The sequence below is a fragment of the Conger conger genome, chromosome 17 (genome assembly GCF_963514075.1).
Source record: "Conger conger chromosome 17, fConCon1.1, whole genome shotgun sequence".
NCBI lineage: Eukaryota > Metazoa > Chordata > Actinopteri > Anguilliformes > Congridae > Conger > Conger conger.
Genome location: NC_083776.1, coordinates 30,455,658 through 30,473,808, shown reverse-complemented (window position 1 = coordinate 30,473,808; position 18,151 = coordinate 30,455,658).

The window sequence follows — 18,151 nt, the reverse complement described above, 5'->3', positions numbered from 1 at the left end:
GCTCTCTCTCTCTCTCCCTCTCTCTCCCTCCCCCCCACCCCCTCTCGTCAGGACATCCCATAATGATCCGGCCAGGAGGCGACAGAGCCTTGATGTTGAGAGGGCACCTGAGATCAACCGCTTTGACTCCCCTGAACAGATGGGCGGGTTCGGCTGGCGCCCGCGTACCCCCCCCCCCCTGCGTCCCCCCCCTCCGCCCTCCGGCACCCCAAGGTCATTTCAGAACGTTCACACGGTGGGCGAAAATCACTCCTCTCCACAGGCAGGAAGATGAACTCTTCGAGAAATACAAAAAAAAAGGAGAAAAAAAACAAGCTGACAGGAAATTGAGTTGGGGAAGCATATTAACACCGTCCGCCTCACCAGCAGAGCATGATGATGCAGTAACAGTGGGAGGGAGGGAGGGAGGGAGGGAGGGATACTTTTTTTTATTGCGCTCTCGTTCATGCATTATTAGAGGTCATTCTCGCGGGGCCTGCCTGTCTCTCAGTCAATAAAGGTAGAAGCACTCTAAGAAGGGGCGGGGGGTAGGTTTAAAAAAAAGCTGGAGAATCCATAAACACAATTTAAAACACCGTAAGAAAAATTGGTCAGGTTGTAATGGAGCCTCCCGCTCTATGATTACTGACATCTGTAAATGTGCTGTTGGGATACTGCCTCTCCTTCGACGTGTCCTTACAGGGTAATGAAGATCGCAGCCACATTCGAGACAGAAGGGGTCAGTATTGGGTTAGGCACCAAAACACAGAAAACCAACATGGAGGACTCATTTGGCTACTTACTGCTGCAACTAGGGGGAGACGCCAAAAACAGAGGCTCTTTGTAACAATGTAAATGCTAACGTGATGCCCTGGTATGGACAAAGTCATTTTCACTTTTGTGTTAATATATTAATATATACAGTAAATTATAGCAAAGAAGCAAAGTTGGCCGTGTGCCCAGTTGCTGTCAATGTCATTCATTGCTCCCTATAGGCTTCAAAGAATAGCTTTCCACCCATATTGTAAAATTGTCTGCAACAATAGGAGTTTCTAAAAAGTCTTCAGGTCTATATTCTCTTTGGATAGCTCACAGAAATGGCTATCTGTGCCAGTTTATTTGGGCAATTCAGTGAAACCAAATGAACCAAACCAAATGTAAATAAATAAATAAACTTTTATTTTGGCAAAATTGAAAGCAACATTATTATACCCTGCTGAAAAACCCCATGTATTCACAGGAGCATTTGTTTTGAGAGGAAGAGAGGACATTTGGATGAAAAAAACACCTTCCCCCCAACCCACCAAACAGAATTAATCTCAAAAAAAGACCTCATTCACAAATTGCCATTGAAGGATTCCAATAATTCAAAACCGTGTTACCAATACTACCATTAACTATCATCTCAATATATTTCAATTATCCATAGTCAAAGGGGATCAAATTGGTACAATTCTATCTGGGGAACACTGCCATCTGCTGGTAAAGACTGAAATGGAGTTCAACTCTAACCTTTACAGGTCCAGGGCCATGCCATGCATAGGCACGCAGTCCATATTTAGCAACAGCTGCAATCATGCAACGCATACATTTTGTGTTACCATGTTACTGTGGCTAAGTGCCTGGTGATTTATAGATATTAATTGTGCTTGACAGTCATTTTGACAGTCATTAATTGTGCCGTTATTGCCTGTAAAACAATGAGCAGTCGTATATGTTTGGTTTCAATAAGACACTATATGATGCACTCACTATGCCCCGGTTATGTCAATATAAAATGGCAGCCACATCCACACTGGAATGTTACAGTGTGCAAATGCATAGGCTCTGTAAAACAGAGTGCAGACCAGTTCATTGGTTTGGGTCACTGTACACTAACACAACTATCTACTGCAATGCAATTAAATATAATATATTCTCAAATGAACATTATAAAATATAATATAAATTTCTGAGATACTCCTCCAAAATTGACATTACCATTGCCTAACTTTAATTAAGAAATGTGCATCTTAAATGTTTCTCATGAAGTAGAGGCAGAATGAGAATTTATAACAGACCAAGGTACTTCCCACATGATCACATTCCTTCTGCACTTCTCACTTTGTTCCACAGATAAAAATAATCCAGAAAATCACATGGCTAATTTCACTTATTGTGCTCAGGCAGACTTATGCCTGAGCATGAAATATTTAAAGCTCAGTCCCACTGTTTGAGCTTGTATTCTGTATTTAGATGAACCTATTAATTCATAAGGTGTACCCTGTATGCAGATGGACTTATACGGCTTACATTTTTTACATTCAATCCGTGTGCAGGTATAGAGCTGAATATTTATGAAGATCATTTACTGAAGTTAAGTATCTGACTCTAGGCAACAGCAGCAATGCACCACCTGGGAATGAAACATGTACAGTAACATCTGCATTACAAGCCCAAATCCCTGACCATTACACCACACTGTCTCCCTGTTACTGCACACACACACACACACACAGGCACACATACACACACAAACACATGCATACAAACATACACATACACAAACAAACATACACACACACACAGACACACACACACACAAACAAACACATGCATACAAACATACACATACACACGCACACCCACACCCACACAAACTAACATACACACATACACACACATACACACGTACACACACACGCACGCACACACACACACACACACACACACACACACAAACAAACAAACATACACACATACACACAAACAAACATATACATACAAACCCACACACACAAACATACACACATACACATACACAAACAAACATACACACACACAAACATACACGCATACACACACACAAACAAACAAACAAACACACACACAGAAAACAAAGACAGTTTTTTCTTCTAGATCAATGGTTCACATATTCACTGGTTTTGTGATCCTTACATTGGCAGATGGTATGAACACAACCAATGGGACAGGTTAGCCAGACATCTCCAGATCAATAAAACTGCGGGGAGCATTGTATGAAAAATTACCCACTGCTCTTCCAAACAGCTATACTGTCCTCTATGCTCAGGTTATCATGTTTGTAATTTTGTATTTTGTTGTTTATAATACAAGCACCTCCTTATGTTGCATGGCAACATAGAGGGAAGAAACAACAATATCAACAACAACAACAACAATACGATTAATAATAATAATGCAAAGCACAAACTATAAAAAGGACACATCATTAAAAGGGAACGGCTATCAGTAAAAACACACAATGATTCAGAACAAGACAACATAGCACAGTCATGCGGTACACAAAATGCAGTTCAGGCAGGGTAAACCCATCCTACTTCAAATAATGGCTTTGCATATCTTTGAAGAAATAACAACTATAGAAGAGCTAGCAGATTTATGTTTCAAATTGAGAAAGTAATCATCTGTAAAATGGGAACTGGGAATATGGCTAGAAGACTTAACCCAAATCTCTCCATACTCCGCCACCACTTTAATTAGTCGCCCGTGTGTCTGCTAGGAATGCCTTCCTGTCCCGAGATCTCTTCCTCTGTCCTCGAGGGAAGTTTCTGTTGCCCCTGGCTTACTCACAGGGACCTTGGGCCCCGAGCCAAAATATGTGAAAGATGCGCTGAGGCCCTGCTCCTTTGTGAAAAGCACTGTACAAATAAAGCTGAGCTGAATTGAATTGAAGAGTCATCCCATCTTTATTGCAGGGGATTAGCTGCTCGCATTTAGCAAGGGACCGGAGGGTACTGAAGCAAACTGCTTAAACAGATGCAACTCCTTTCCTTCCACTGATATGGCACAAGCTGCTTTAACAGCCATTTTTACAGGAGGCCATTGTCATGCTGTCCCCAACTAAGGGGACCAATAAAACAATAATAAAATAATTATTAGATGACTTAAGCAATGGGCTGGACTTGAGAATTACTCCCACAATACATTTTTCCAATACTTTGCCCTTGTCCTCGGTACAAGTGTAACGGTACACAGTCAACTTGTGAGTGTTAACTGTTCATTTAAGCGGTGCACTGAGTTGGATGGTCTGATATGTCTCACAAGTGAAGCAATCGGAGGAAATGTACCCTTTCCTGGAACCATAGGACTCAATGCAATGAGGCTATGCTCATTGGTCACTATCGACACATTACAGTTGGATAAAGCACTTAGCATTCATTAACTCCTCCAGCACACACAAAGCCATCGAGCCTTTCCATCAAACGGCCTGTCTATTTCTTTCTAGCAATCTGTGCTTCTGTTGTTATTTTCTGGTTGTTGCCTGTAGAATAGATTGATGAAATAAACCCTTGTTCTTACTCCGCAGCTCAACAAATTCCTCATCTCCCAATCCTGTTCCTGTCCAACGCGCGTATCTGCTTGGAACTCACGTTCTTGGCGTTTTATTATTCCATGGCTTCTCTCTTTGCCTCCCATTCAGGCTGTACAGAAAAAGGGCTCATAGAAAACAGCTGTTTCGCATTACCGTGCTATGATACTGAATGTTTGTTTCAGCATGATTATGTAATTGGCTGCTGGCAGTCTTGCATTTCTCTTGACCCCTAACATTGAACAAGAGTTTGGCAAAAAATCTAAAGGCAGCGCAAAAGCCACTCTTGGCCCTCTCTGGCTCTTGTGAGAGCAAAGAGCTCATCCGTGGAGGTAGTTTATACACTGCATGATGCTGAGGGAAGATTCCAGTGTGTGCTTGTTACGTTTCACACAGAAAACCAACTATTTAAAGGGCTATTACTAAAATATTATATTAATGCTACAATTCCAACATGTACTTTAGGTTTATTTAAATATTGACCATATTGTGAAGATTGTGACACTTGCATTTACTTGTTAAAGACAGAGGTTGATGAAATACAGGCCATTATATTAGCAGTGCCCATCCAAATGAAGTTTATGCTTCTTCCAGAAGACAAAGCATTGTCAGGAGAATTGTTTACATTCTTAATTTGAAGACATTCTCAAATTTAACGGTGCAATTTCATGATTCACTGTTCTTTCCAGTGTTTCCTCTTGGACTGGTTATGAAATAACCCTGAAAATTGTGTTTTTGACTGAAGCGAGCCTTTTAATATACATGAAGCCTTAAACACCATCATTTGTAGAATATTGCTATAAATGTTATAGCAAATGTTATAGCAAAAATCTGTTCTGAAGGTGTGTGCCATTTTCACAAAGTATCCCCCCTGCAAAGAAGGAATCACACCCCCTTTTAGAGGTCATTTTCCCCACAATCAGGTACCTTCAATTGCAGAACATGAACTGCCCCAAAATAACAGCCTTGAGAATGGAATGCAGATCAACATGCAGGCAATCTGAATTTCATACATGAGGAAAGGGAAGCACTGGCTTTCAATATTTGCAAGAAAAAAGGTTAATGGAGTTGCCTCAGTACAAAATTGTGACAGTGGAATAATCCATGACATGTTGTATTGTTTTAATTATATATACAAGATAAATATCCACGTATACAATGACACCATAAATAACTTTTACAATATTTAATATAATATACAAAAAGTAAAAAGGAAAGCATATATAAACAATGCAGGAACAGAGTGCGATGTTGCTTGTGCAGTACATAACAGCAAAAAAATAGTGTTGTTCCAGCAAAGTTGAAAAAATATTTTGAAAGTGCATAAAAATGACCTTCATTCAAGTTTATACATATGGAATGATTTCAAAATATGTTGCTAAAAATCAAGTTCAGAAGAAATCATATATTTAAATGTAGGTGTGAATATTTATTGTCTCAACTATTCAAATCGGAGTCTGTGGCACAATATAATATGGAATTTTTATATCAACATCTGCTGAGTGGCATTGAAAGTCACTCTAACATTAACATATCTGGATATGAAGAATCATATTTCCCATTTAGCATTTTTCCATTTTATAGCTTTCATAGCTAGAGGACACTTAGCAGACATGCAACCCAGAGAAATGTATTTCTTTTGAGATTTGTCCATCATCTAGATAATTCAAAGGTTATTCCCTGGGGCTACAAACTAACTCATTTTGGATAGTGCAACACCATAGACCAATATCTTTCTATTTTTGGAATCTGTATGTCTATCTACAAATCATACACAAATGGATTTCTCTTTTGCAGTATCAGATTGGATAGGCAATCATAAGAGAAAAATAATTCATAATGAATAATTAGAATAAAAACAGTTTTGTAACAACAAAATATCCATCATGAAGAATGGTTGTGATAGACATTGGATGTAATTAAGATCGCATAATGTGCTTGATTATTGCATTGGCAATAATCTTTTTATAGAAAGCATCTTGGCTGGGTGGCTCCACTCGTTGTATAGAATATGCATGCACACAACCTTGTACAACAGTACCCTAGTTTTTCCATCACAGTACAGCCTTAATGCTTAACCTATTGTGTGTGCCTACTGTTAGGCACAGTATATGCTGTATATGGTGCAATACAAATAACCCAGTTATGCATGTGTAATAAAGCATATATAACAGTCTTATACAGTTTCAAAGGCATGGATAGTTAATCAGCAATACATTTGTAATGGATGAAGCTAAGGATACCTAGCCATTTGACAGAAGCTTCCAATGTGCACTACTGAGATGTGAATACAGTATGTTCATTATACAGTCAAGCGTCGTGTCTTTTGAAAATCAAAATGGCATACCCAACATTGCATATTCCTGAACAACGTTCCTTAGCGGTCATTAGTGGAGCCTGTGTGCTTACCTGCAGCAGCTTTGTGCTGAAGGCAGGCAGTGTTGGGGAGTGGTCAGAAGAGCAGGGCCAAGCTGACTGGTGAACAGGTGAGGATGAGGGTTATGAGATCTCCAAGGCATTCGGCAGAGGTGGAAGATCAGGGATCTCAGACAGGAGAGTAATGGCTGGACAAGCACAGCGCACACTCAGGGGAGGCTAAAGAGATAAGCCTCACATTCATGCCAATCAAAACTAAGCTTTCTTGTAGTTACGTAACAGGGCTTGCAACTCATAGTTTGTAAGTTTGCTTCCCGAGTGTCAGCACTCACACTATACAGTGGGCTGTGGAGTCCTTCCAGATAAGACTGTCTGCCAGTAAAATAGATATTAATTCAAGTGAGCAGCAATAAACAGTAATATATTAACACACACACAGTGAGCTCCATATGTCTTGGAACAAAGATATATTTTTTCTTGGTTTGGTTCTTTATTCCACAATTTTAAAAGTGTGAACAACTTTTATTAAAGGGTATTATTATACATTTTATCCATGTAGAACAGCACATTTTATGCATAGTCCCCCCCATTTTTGAGGACCATAACACAAAAAATGCGACAAAATCGTTTTGTCTGGGAAGGCACAACTGCTTCCTTAGCACAGGCATAAGAGAGCTTTTTGTATCTATTCTTAATTCTTGGCTTTTGATTGCCTCTGGAGTCTGTTATTGGTCATTTGTCAATATGAGGACCAGAGTTGCGGTCATGGAAGTCAAGGAAGCCATTATGTGGCTGAGAAATAAGAGAAAAACAGTGACATAGGCCAAATTTTAGCCTTGCCAAAATCAACCGCAGCATCAGAATGAACAGAAGCATCGTATCCGCTCAAGTTAAAGTAAATTCCTCCAAACTCATTGGATGGTGTTTCATCAGGCAGCAATACAATGTTCCCAAACATAGAGCAACAAAGAAGATGTTTCAAAGCCAAACTCTTCATTGACCAAGTCATTCACCGGACCTGAATCCAAATGAACATGCATTTCATATGCTGAAGAGAAAACCTGGCAGAGCATCACCAGAGGTTACTCAGCACCTGGTGATGTCCATGAATCACAGATTTCAAGCTTACATTTTTCAACAAATACTTGAGCGAAAATACAAATACTTTAATTTTGTTTCTGATTTTTCCTTCCCCCCCCCAATTTAGTAGCCAATTGTACACTGTCTTTCCCAATTGCCCATGTTTGCTGAGGATACACCACTAAGACCCAGTCCCTCAGCGGCCCGGAGATCTAGCGACCTTGAGAACGACACGCATTCTACAAGCCGCATCATCTCAAACAAGCTGCGACCGAGACTTCAATCAGGAGAGTGAGAGAGAGATCATTAAAGGAGTACATTACATTACATTACATTATTGGCATTCGGCAGACGCTCTTATCCAGAGCAACGTACAGTTGATTAGACTAAGCAGGAGACAATCCTCCCCTGGAGCAATAAGGGCCTTGCTCAAGGGCCCAACGGCTGTGCAGATCTAATTATGGCTACACTGGGATTAGAACCACAGACCTTGCGTGTCCCAGTCATTTACCTTAACCACAACGCTACAGGCCAACCCTAAGAGTAACATGGTGATTGGTTATACTTTCTAGGTTTTTCTAGACAATTTGCACAAGAGGGCATTGAAGTAACATGATGAAAGTATTAAATATTTCCGTTCTTTAGTTTTGGAGAAGCGTTTTAAATTTATCATCCTATTTTCAACCAGTGTTCTCCTTGTAGTGTCTCACACAAGGATAACCACTCCCCTTATCCGTCCCCTATAACAAGTATCCCATAGTTTGTGCCGCTGGCCTCCAGTCAAGACAATGCAAATATTTGACAAACATTAAAGACTTTTAAAGACTATTAGATTATTTCTGGTTATATTCATTCGCTAGCTAGCTAGTTTTCTTTCATTAGGACGTTATAGTTATGCTTTTACCTTAACTTGGCTAGCAAGCAAAAAGTATCATTGAATAAGTCTGCATCCTTACCTTAGCTATCGATAGTTAATATACTAAGTTAGCTGGCTTGTGAAAATTCAGTATCAAATGAGCATGTATCATGGCATAATAAAAAATTATGCACATTTGTTTTGTTGTTGCTTAAAGACAACTGGCAAGTGTAACATTCAACCACCATGTTACTCCTTTAAAAAAGAAAACGACCCCCAGTTTCATTTCCCAGTAGAACCCTGATTGGTTGATGTGATGTACTACCTTTGAGTGCAAACTCAGCTCTAGTCAGCTGATGATCATTTATTTGTCATTAGCTGTCATAAGCCCCCTCTGCGGGGTTAAAAACCTATTCTCACCTATCGGTGTGAGTGTCTGGCTACCAGCTGTTCCCTAAGCCCTGCTGCGAACACTGGCCTTTTCTGGGTCAGATCTCACAATAAGTGTTAATTAAATACCGTACGAGAAGGCAAGAACAAAATGCAGTGGTTTGGAAAAGTTTGGGCACCACTGGCCAAGTTCAATCTGTAAGTGAAAAGAAGTTAACAGAAAAAACACATACTTCTTCACAATTACAACCCTATATTGTGAAGATGTGGCATGTTTTGTTGAATTGTCGTCGCTAGGTGAAAATATTCTTTCCACTTAGAGATGTCACCAAAACATGCAATTTTCCCATGCAAACTTTTGCATAACACTCTAAGATTGATGTAAAGGACCATTCTCCAGAGACTGTTATCCATTCACCAAGAACTATGGAGGCACTCAGATAACGGGGTGAGGGATGAAGGCTGAGAGAGCACTGTGCCTTTTTTCTGTGTCACAGCTGTATCGGGAACAAAGAAAATAACAGTTGTCATCTCCGTGCGCCGCTCCGTGCGAAAGTATTCTTTTTTTTGTTTTGCTGCAGTAGTTTGACGACAGCGGATGATGCAAGACTGAAGCGCGCGTGTGGAAATAAAGGAGCAGCGCTCGTTTATTAGGTCAGCCAGCGCAGACGCTGGAGATGCAGGGGACTGCTGGGCTTGTTTCCTCTCTGTTGGGATCCGCTGAACCGGGGTAATTCATCAGTGTCCTGCTGACAGTGTGGGCGTTAAAGCAAACACTGCTGACATTTCCCGCTCCTCTCCCATAACTTGCTTAATTTGTGGAACTTTTTTGTCATCCGTCCGCCACTTATGTGTGTGTGTGCGTGCGTGCGTGTGTGTTGTCCCCCTCCTCCATAGCTAATCAACGCTGCATCTAAGTAATTTCCCTATTTAATAAAAATAGTAAAGTTTCTTCTTCCCAGGGAAATTAAACCGGGGATCAAAGGTGGGCCGTGTAATCCAGGGGAGTCTTGTAGGAAGTGACACTTGGCAGCAGATAATTAGAAGTGCCCCTCTGGGGTGGTGTTACTAATATCAGCAGGAATGGTAATAACAAGCAGGAAATTCATCTGCACTCATTTTCATCTGGAGTCATGCTCTCACTGATAATAAACTGAGAGAGAGAGGGGAGTAAAGGGCGAGAGAATGGACTGAAAGAGAAGAAGAATGGAAGAGGAGAGTGGGGAGAGAATGACAGAAGAGAGAGTGAACAGAATTAAAGAAAGCAATAAGGGGGGGAAGAGTAGAGAGAAACAGAGCAGGAGAAAGAGTAAAGGTAGAGAGAATGAAGTAAAAGAGAAGACTGGAAGGAGAGAGAGAGAGGACAGAATGACAGAAGAGAGAGTGAACGGAATTAAAGAGGGAAATAAGAAGAGTAGGTTCGAGGAAAGAAAGAGGGGAAAAGAAAGAAAGAGAGGAGAGAGAGAGCAGGTATTATTCTGGGCAGTGACAGATCGGGCTGAGAGGGAGGTGGAGAGGATGTGCAAAGTTCCTTATTATCCTGAGAGAACAGTGCTGTCTGTTTCCACTGCCATTTGCTGGATCACACTGCATCTCTGCAGCCTCTGCTCCAAGGAACGCTTTCTCTAACACAGAGCTGCAACCTTACCAGCCCCTTCTCTGGGACACTCATTTACTTACAATAATAATAATAATAATAATAATTATAATAATTATAATAATTATAATAATAATCACAAATAGCACAATGCATTCAGTGTCTCTTAAGGCGATATCTCTGAGAATATCGTTGTTGTTCCCTGTGCAGCAAAACATGGTCAGTATTAATTTAATCCTGATAGAGTTCATTTGAGAGTAAAGTTTAAGTCCATGCAGGACTTGCACTTTTTTGATGGCACTTTTATAAATGTTTCATGAGCTTTCATTGCAGTTTTATTATTGCTTTCATATGATTTCTGTTGTACACCGCATCTCTGTTTTTTTTAACCCTAGAAGCCATTCTTGCGGTTTTCTTATTTTATCATTGTTGCGTCTCTGTAAAACACTTGTCCTACTTTGCTGTCTGGAATGAAAATAAAGGCAATAATAACAACAACAACAATTTATTAGTACTATTATTGTTTAAATTCCGGAGATCAACTCTAACAAGAGTTAATTCGCGACTATTACATCTGGTCTCCTGTGTATGAAAGGAGGATGCATTTTGATGAGTTGTTTGGTTTGAAATAAAAGACAGCGCATGCTTCTCATAAGCACCGACACAGAGGCTTCTTACTGCCTGTGTTCAGAGGGGAAACCCCTGCGGTGCTTTCCTCTGCAATCATTTCAATGTGATTAAACATGGCGAAAACATGGGCATGTGTTAATGTACAGGAAACTCAGACGATAATGCTCGTGGATGTGAGGGCAGTCCCAGTCTACCAGTCAGTTTCACGGTCGTCTAATCTACAAGTGAAGTTGCGCATTGAGCTAATTAGCCGTCTGAGCCAACTGAGCTCCAAATGACGGTCCTCAAGGGCTGATAACTGCTAACTGATAACTGCTTTTCCACCCTCCCTGTACCTGGGAGTCAGATGTGAAGACAGTCTGGCCAATCAGTAGCACTAATTGTTCAGCTAATTACCTGGGAGCGGAGAACCCAAAATCCTCCCAAATCTGAAACATGTACTGAAGCAAAAAGAGCGGTTCTGGGTTCTACTCAGCGCAGTTCTCCAGCTGAGAGAGGGTTCCCACCTCCACTGGTGCTCAGGGTCGTGCTGCTAAAGAGCCGCATGTACAATTTAAATATGGCTGGCTCATTTGAGATAAACTAAATAGCTAGTAATCGACTTAGATCTCAGCTATCATAAAGAAATATTAGCTTGTATATAAAAAAAGGACTGCATGTAGACTACATCCTAAATTAAAAGTAGTGTTAATTGTGTTCATTTTCAATCTCAATATGATCTCAGTGCTGATCTGTCCATGGAATCATGGAGTCTGCGCTCATTCATGACAACAGCTTGATGACATGGCAACAGTAACTAAGCGGAGAAACCACCACTGGCCAGTTACATTGCATAGTTGTTGTGTATCCATCAACCACACAAAAAGACACACAAAGAAACCCCAAAGAAAAAGTGAAATGCCAAACAGAGCCATAAAAGTCTGTTTGAAGTGTATAGGGTCAGGCCACAAAGAGGTCTGCCCGGCATTGCACCTCTTCTGCCTCAGCTGCAGCAGGGCTATATGTAGGCCACAGGCAATCTGGCAATTAGCTACTATTTGAGTGGCACTCAATTTACAGAGAGATGGAGTGAACCCAGGTTCACCAGTAGTCACAGTCACAGCACATGTCACAGACCATTTCTATAGTCAGGAATGGGCGAAAATATACTACACTACATGATACTACAAGTGTATCCTATTATTTTTTCAACACACTTCCATATTGAGTTAAGGACAACTTAATGTTAACTGTATCGGTGAAATACCTGTGAGGGGGTTGGCTAAATGAATAAACATCCATGCATTCAAGATTCATACTCCCAACAGAACTACAGCCTACACACACAAAACCAGGAGTTACTTTCAACACTGTCTTTGGTAGAAAGTTCCCCCTTGTAATACATACATTGCAACACAAAAGTAGCAACTTTAACACAAAATGTAGTCAGACAAAAACAGAGTTGGATACTAACACATCCTTTTTTGAGAGTAGAATGGAGGTTTCTTTATGGCATAATACAAAATGGCAAATAAATGTATCCATACACTTAAAAATGGTGGAGCTGTGGGTTGCTTTGCTTGTGCCACAAATGTATAAACAACATAAAAAGAGCAAATTATCATATTGCATATGAAATGCATATATTCAACTGTAATTGAAGCAGAATCGCAGTTGTACTGGTGGGCTTTGTCGATTTCAGAGAGCGCAAGAGCAAAGGGCCAACAAGGTCTGTCAAAAAGAAACCCCCCACCTGTAATTACCATTTTATTTTATAAATAATCCACCCTCCATTAAAACAGACTGTTAAATAGATAAGTAAATAAATAAATAAATAAATAAGCAAATTAAAAAGGAAGGTAAGATCTGAAGGTCACAGGCTTATTGGGGAATTTATTTTCGGCGTTTGTCAGCGTGATTAAGCGCCGATTTCAGTTCGCACACCGTGGGAGAGACTAAAAGATTAAATCACGGCATACGCGCGACCAATTTGAGTTATCAGTCCCGTTGCACCGTTCTTTAACAACCTTGTGGTTTGTTGCTCCCGGTGTGTTTTGAGAGAGTACCGGAACAATGAATTGTGGTAATTGACCCTTCAGAAGGGCCGCTGGTATTGATCAGTGTCTTGGCTCTGCTTCGGGTGCCCAGGTTCTCTCTCTCCGCCAGGCAAAAAAGAAAAAAAAAGTAAAAAACAAAAGCCGATCGCAGAGCCTGAACGGAAGTGTGCTGCTTGGGGGAGACGGAGAGAACGTCGATGCAGAACGTCCGCGCCCAACGATAAAAATTCGGAGGTTTGACTTGACATTCAGTTGTGGGTGAGCGAGAGTGAGACAGTATGAGAGAACGTGTGTGTGTGTGTGTGTGAGAGGGAGAGGGAGGGGCACAGAGAGAGAGAGAGGGAGAGGGGAGGTGGGCTGATGGAGAGTCATTAGCTCTATTTGTTTTAGTGTGGGCCTAACCTTTGCGGTGACTCCGCAGACTGAAGGGCGCAGTAGATCAGGCGCTGGGGGAGACAGCGGGCCGACGCGTGGTCATCTCCGATAGGTGAATAAATTAGAGGCGCGGTCCTCCCGCGGCGATCGCCGTGGAGCGCATACCAAGCAGCGCGACATTTCACACGCGCGCACGCCGTCGCTGTTCCCGCGACCGCCCTGCGCCGGAGTTACCTCTCCGTCCTCACGCGGCGTGTTTTTCACGTGTGCGCCGTGTCTGTTTACGTGTGCGGCGTGTCTGTTTACGTGTGCGGCGTGTCTGTTTACGTGTGCGGCGTGTCTGTTTACGTGTGCGGCGTGTCTGTTTACGTGTGCGGCGTGTCTGTTTACGTGTGCGCCGTGTCTGTTTACGTGTGCGCCGCAAGCGTTTGTCTCTGGGTGGTGATGCACATGTTTGCCTCTGGTTATGTGTATGTGTATGTGTATGTGTATGTGTATGTGTATGTGAGTGTGTATGTGTATGTGTATGTGAGTGTGAGTGTGTATGTGTATGTGTATGTGTATGTGTATGTGTATGTGTATGTGTATGTGTATGTGAGTGTGTATGTGTATGTGTATGTGAGTGTGTATGTGAGTGTGTATGTGTATGTGTATGTGAGTGTGTATGTGTATGTGTATGTGAGTGTGTATGTGTATGTGTATGTGTATGTGTATGTGTATGTGTATGTGTATGTGTATGTGTATGTGTATGTGTATGTGAGTGTGTATGTGTGTGTGTGTGTGTATGTGTGTGTGTATGTGTATGTGTATGTGTATGTGTATGTGTATGTGTATGTGTGAGTGTGTATGTGTATGTGTATGTGTATGTGTATGTGAGTGTGTGTGAGAGCACGTTTGTGTGTGTATCTGTTTGTGTGTGTACCTGTGGCCATGTACACATGTGTCTGTGTATATCTGTTTGTACACGCGCATATGTGTTTGGATACCTTTGTATCTGTCTCAGCTTGCGCTTGTGTATATACGTAGATGTATTTGGTGCACATATGGATAGGCTCCAGTCCTAAATCCTTCACATATTCTCGCCATCAATCACAGTGGCTCAGCTTGTGTTAGGATCAGGATGGAGCGTGGTCAGTAGACTGACTTTACAGGTTGAGTTCTCTCCATGTCTTCATGACCTCTATGTGTCTTTTTTTTTGGGGGGGGGGATGTAAATTAATTTCACCACCTGAAGCTGCCCACAGAAAGAGGACGAGTGGAAGAGGGTGAGAACGGCACCTTCAGCAGGGCGACCTTGCATTAACCTTGCCGAGAGGTCGAAGGTGAGCCCCAGACAAATTACACAAACACGCAGGCCTTCTCATTTTCCTATTTATTCAAATTAGGCTTCTAATTACCATTAATGATTAAAACAACGGTCACCCCCCCCCCCCCACAACCTGCACCCCCAAGCCCCCTCCCCCAGCAATCATTACAATAAATCTTTAGATGTATGGGTCTGTCAGGCCAGGGGCTTCATCTGGGTCATATATGGACTTTAAATAACTTTTTAATCAATTTATAGGCACATATCCAGCGGCCCCTCCTCCCATTAATGTAATAACGGCTCCTTCAGATGAATGCGTCCTCACTAGGGTCTGCTCCGTGATTGTCACAATCATTTACACTTTCCATATTTTCTCACTTTGCTAATTTGCTCACAAGGTGAAAGAGTTGCAGCGGAAACCGATCCAGTCTTCCCCGTCCAGATGCTCAGACCACCTGGCCCATCACTTCTGGGCAAGACTTACTTTTGTATCCCCCCCCTCTCTCTCTCTCTCCTTCAGTCTCTCTCTACCGCTCTTCTCCTCTCTCTCTCCGCTGAAGCCATGCCACCAACGATTCTATCTTGAAAGCAATAAGCCGTCTTAATGGTTGTAATCCGTCTCACTTACTGTGAGGTTGAGTGGAAGAACGCAAGTTTGCCCACCGCATCCTCATTGGCTTCACTTTCATTACCATACCAGCGCACATATGCTGCTCTCACACCCAATGAAATCCCTCCTTATAACTGGGCAGCGCCGCAGGTGTAGGGCGCAGGTAGGTCTCGCACCCTCAGCCCATGGCAGATTGAGGCGTCCGAGTCGAAGTGCAGAGCCTCCAGTCACGCTCGTGAAGTTCACTCAATCTGCCTCTTCACTTGCTCAATGCACCATGTATAGGGCAAAGGGTTAGGTGGCTTCGTGTGTATTCATTATCAGGCTTTATCGAACATTAATAACATGAACAACATCCGCCTCCCAAACCCTCAGCAACCTCCCTCTAGACCCCCAGCACCAACACCAACACTTACCCCCATGCACTGTGACCAGTGTAATTATCACCATTACCGCGCTGTAACACCAGGGGGCAGTGATGCGCTGTTAATCGGCGGGGTCCGCAAGGCCTGCGGCACGCTTCGATTTCTTTTTATCACTTGTTCCTGCCGACAACACCGAGATAAAATTCCATTTTTGCGCAGCAGAGAGGGATACTGCTTCTTAAAAAGATCTTCAAAAAGTGTGCCCTTGGATAATTAAAATGAAATTGGTACAGTGGGTGCCTCTGCGTGTTTAGCGGATGCTTCAGAAACGGGGGGGCTATTGATGCGGAGTGCAGATTTATATGTAGCTCATTATTGATATTGACCCTACATGACTGTGTTTCCTCCTCCCCTCACGCAGCCCCAGTGCACTCCGCGGTTTTTGTTCTGCGTTTGCCGGTACTGTAAATGCTGACAGTACTGATGAAAGGGAGCCTCTAATGGTTGAGGGAGTCACTAAATCTCAAAGTGCGTTCTGTGAAAAATACTGATATCAAACCGCTGCCGTTTCCTGGTTCTGGAGACCGAGCCGTACTGTATCACCTTTGATTTAGAAACTCTCGCTGGAGCCTCAGGGGCACAACAAAGCCCCTCTCCATGTCTCCCTCTCCCTCTCCCTCTCTCTCGCTCTCACTCTCTCTCTCCCCGCCCAAGCACTTCTTAATAATTGTACTTCAACAAATGCTGCGTAACAACAAAAAACCTCTTCTTCAAAAGATACCTTCATCTCCAAATCGTGTTGCTATTCTCTGCCTCTTCTTGTTGCTGTGTGTATTCCTGTGTGTGTGTGTGTGTGTGTGTGTGTGTATATTTATTTGTGTGTATGGATGGTCTTTGTGTTGTGTTGTGTTGAGTGTTAAGTGTGTGTGAACCCTTTTTTGTAAGTATTTGTGCATATGTGTGAACCATTGTTTTTTTTTAAAGATATTTTTAGGGCTTTTTCAGCTTTATTGGACAATACAGTGCAGAGACAGGATGAACAGGAGTGAGAGAGAGGGAGAGACGTGAGAAATGTTGGGCATCTGGATTCTAACCACCGACATCGCGGCTCTCAAACAAGCATGCAGGCGGGCTCTACAGGCTACGCCACGAGACACCCCGGGGTATTCTTTTTAATTAAAAAAACAAAAAAACTTTATTTCCCCCATCTTCTGACTGGTTAGCAGAGCCTCACTCTCTCCCCCACATCCATTCTGCTGCTTTGCCCTTGGTTTAACATTGCTCTTGGTCCGGAAACCTCAGGTAATACATTTGTTTGTAGATTACAACTTAAATCAATAACCGCTTGTACTGTGAGCACTGTGTGGGTAACAGAAACTGACAGCTCTGGAATTAGAATTTAATAATGACAATTCTGAATTTCCTTTGTCAAGCCGAAAGCCCTCTCTAAGGTTTGTCAGTCACTCTCTGGCCACAGACAAAACAACCCCATCCCCTCCCCCATCCAGTCTCCATGGACACCATCTCTGTCCTTTATACTTCCCCATTCAAAAATGATATTACAAAATACAAAAAAGCAAACATACAAAACAGTGTAGACATAACAATTACAAGTCCCAGAAGGCTGTGACAACATACCGCACTCTCTATTCTCATTACTTTTTTCAGGTTGCAAGTCTGTCCTTAAACTGCCTTCCTGCTTGGAAAAAGAAGAACTGCTTTATGATACAGCTGTTGTTTGGCAGGGCAGGGAGTGACAATAAAGCAAAGTTGAGGCAACATTATTCACCACAACCTTACTGCACTCTTTTAAAAGGTTACAATACCATTTTACAGTTGCTGTGTCTTTATGGTTTTCGGTGTTGAGGGGTCAGGCGGTCAGGGGATTCTCCTGAGAAAACACAAAGTGTGAGCCAGTGGCTGATAATAAATCCAGAGGAGACACACAATGTGTTAGTCCAATGTTTTCCCCACTTACTCACGTAGGTATTGTTAATAATTTAATAAAAACAATACCTGTAAAACAATGTCCTTCCACCCCATAACCACTTGTTTTCTGCAGGTGTGAATGTTTGTTATCAAAGTTGATAAATGCAATTGATTCCCATTTTTACTTTCCGTCTAACACTGGCTTCACAAAGCAAGTTCAGAATGTTACTGAGGCAACAGTGTCTTCAACCAAAACCTGCAACTGCCCAGGTTTAAGCTGCAGTTAGCAGGA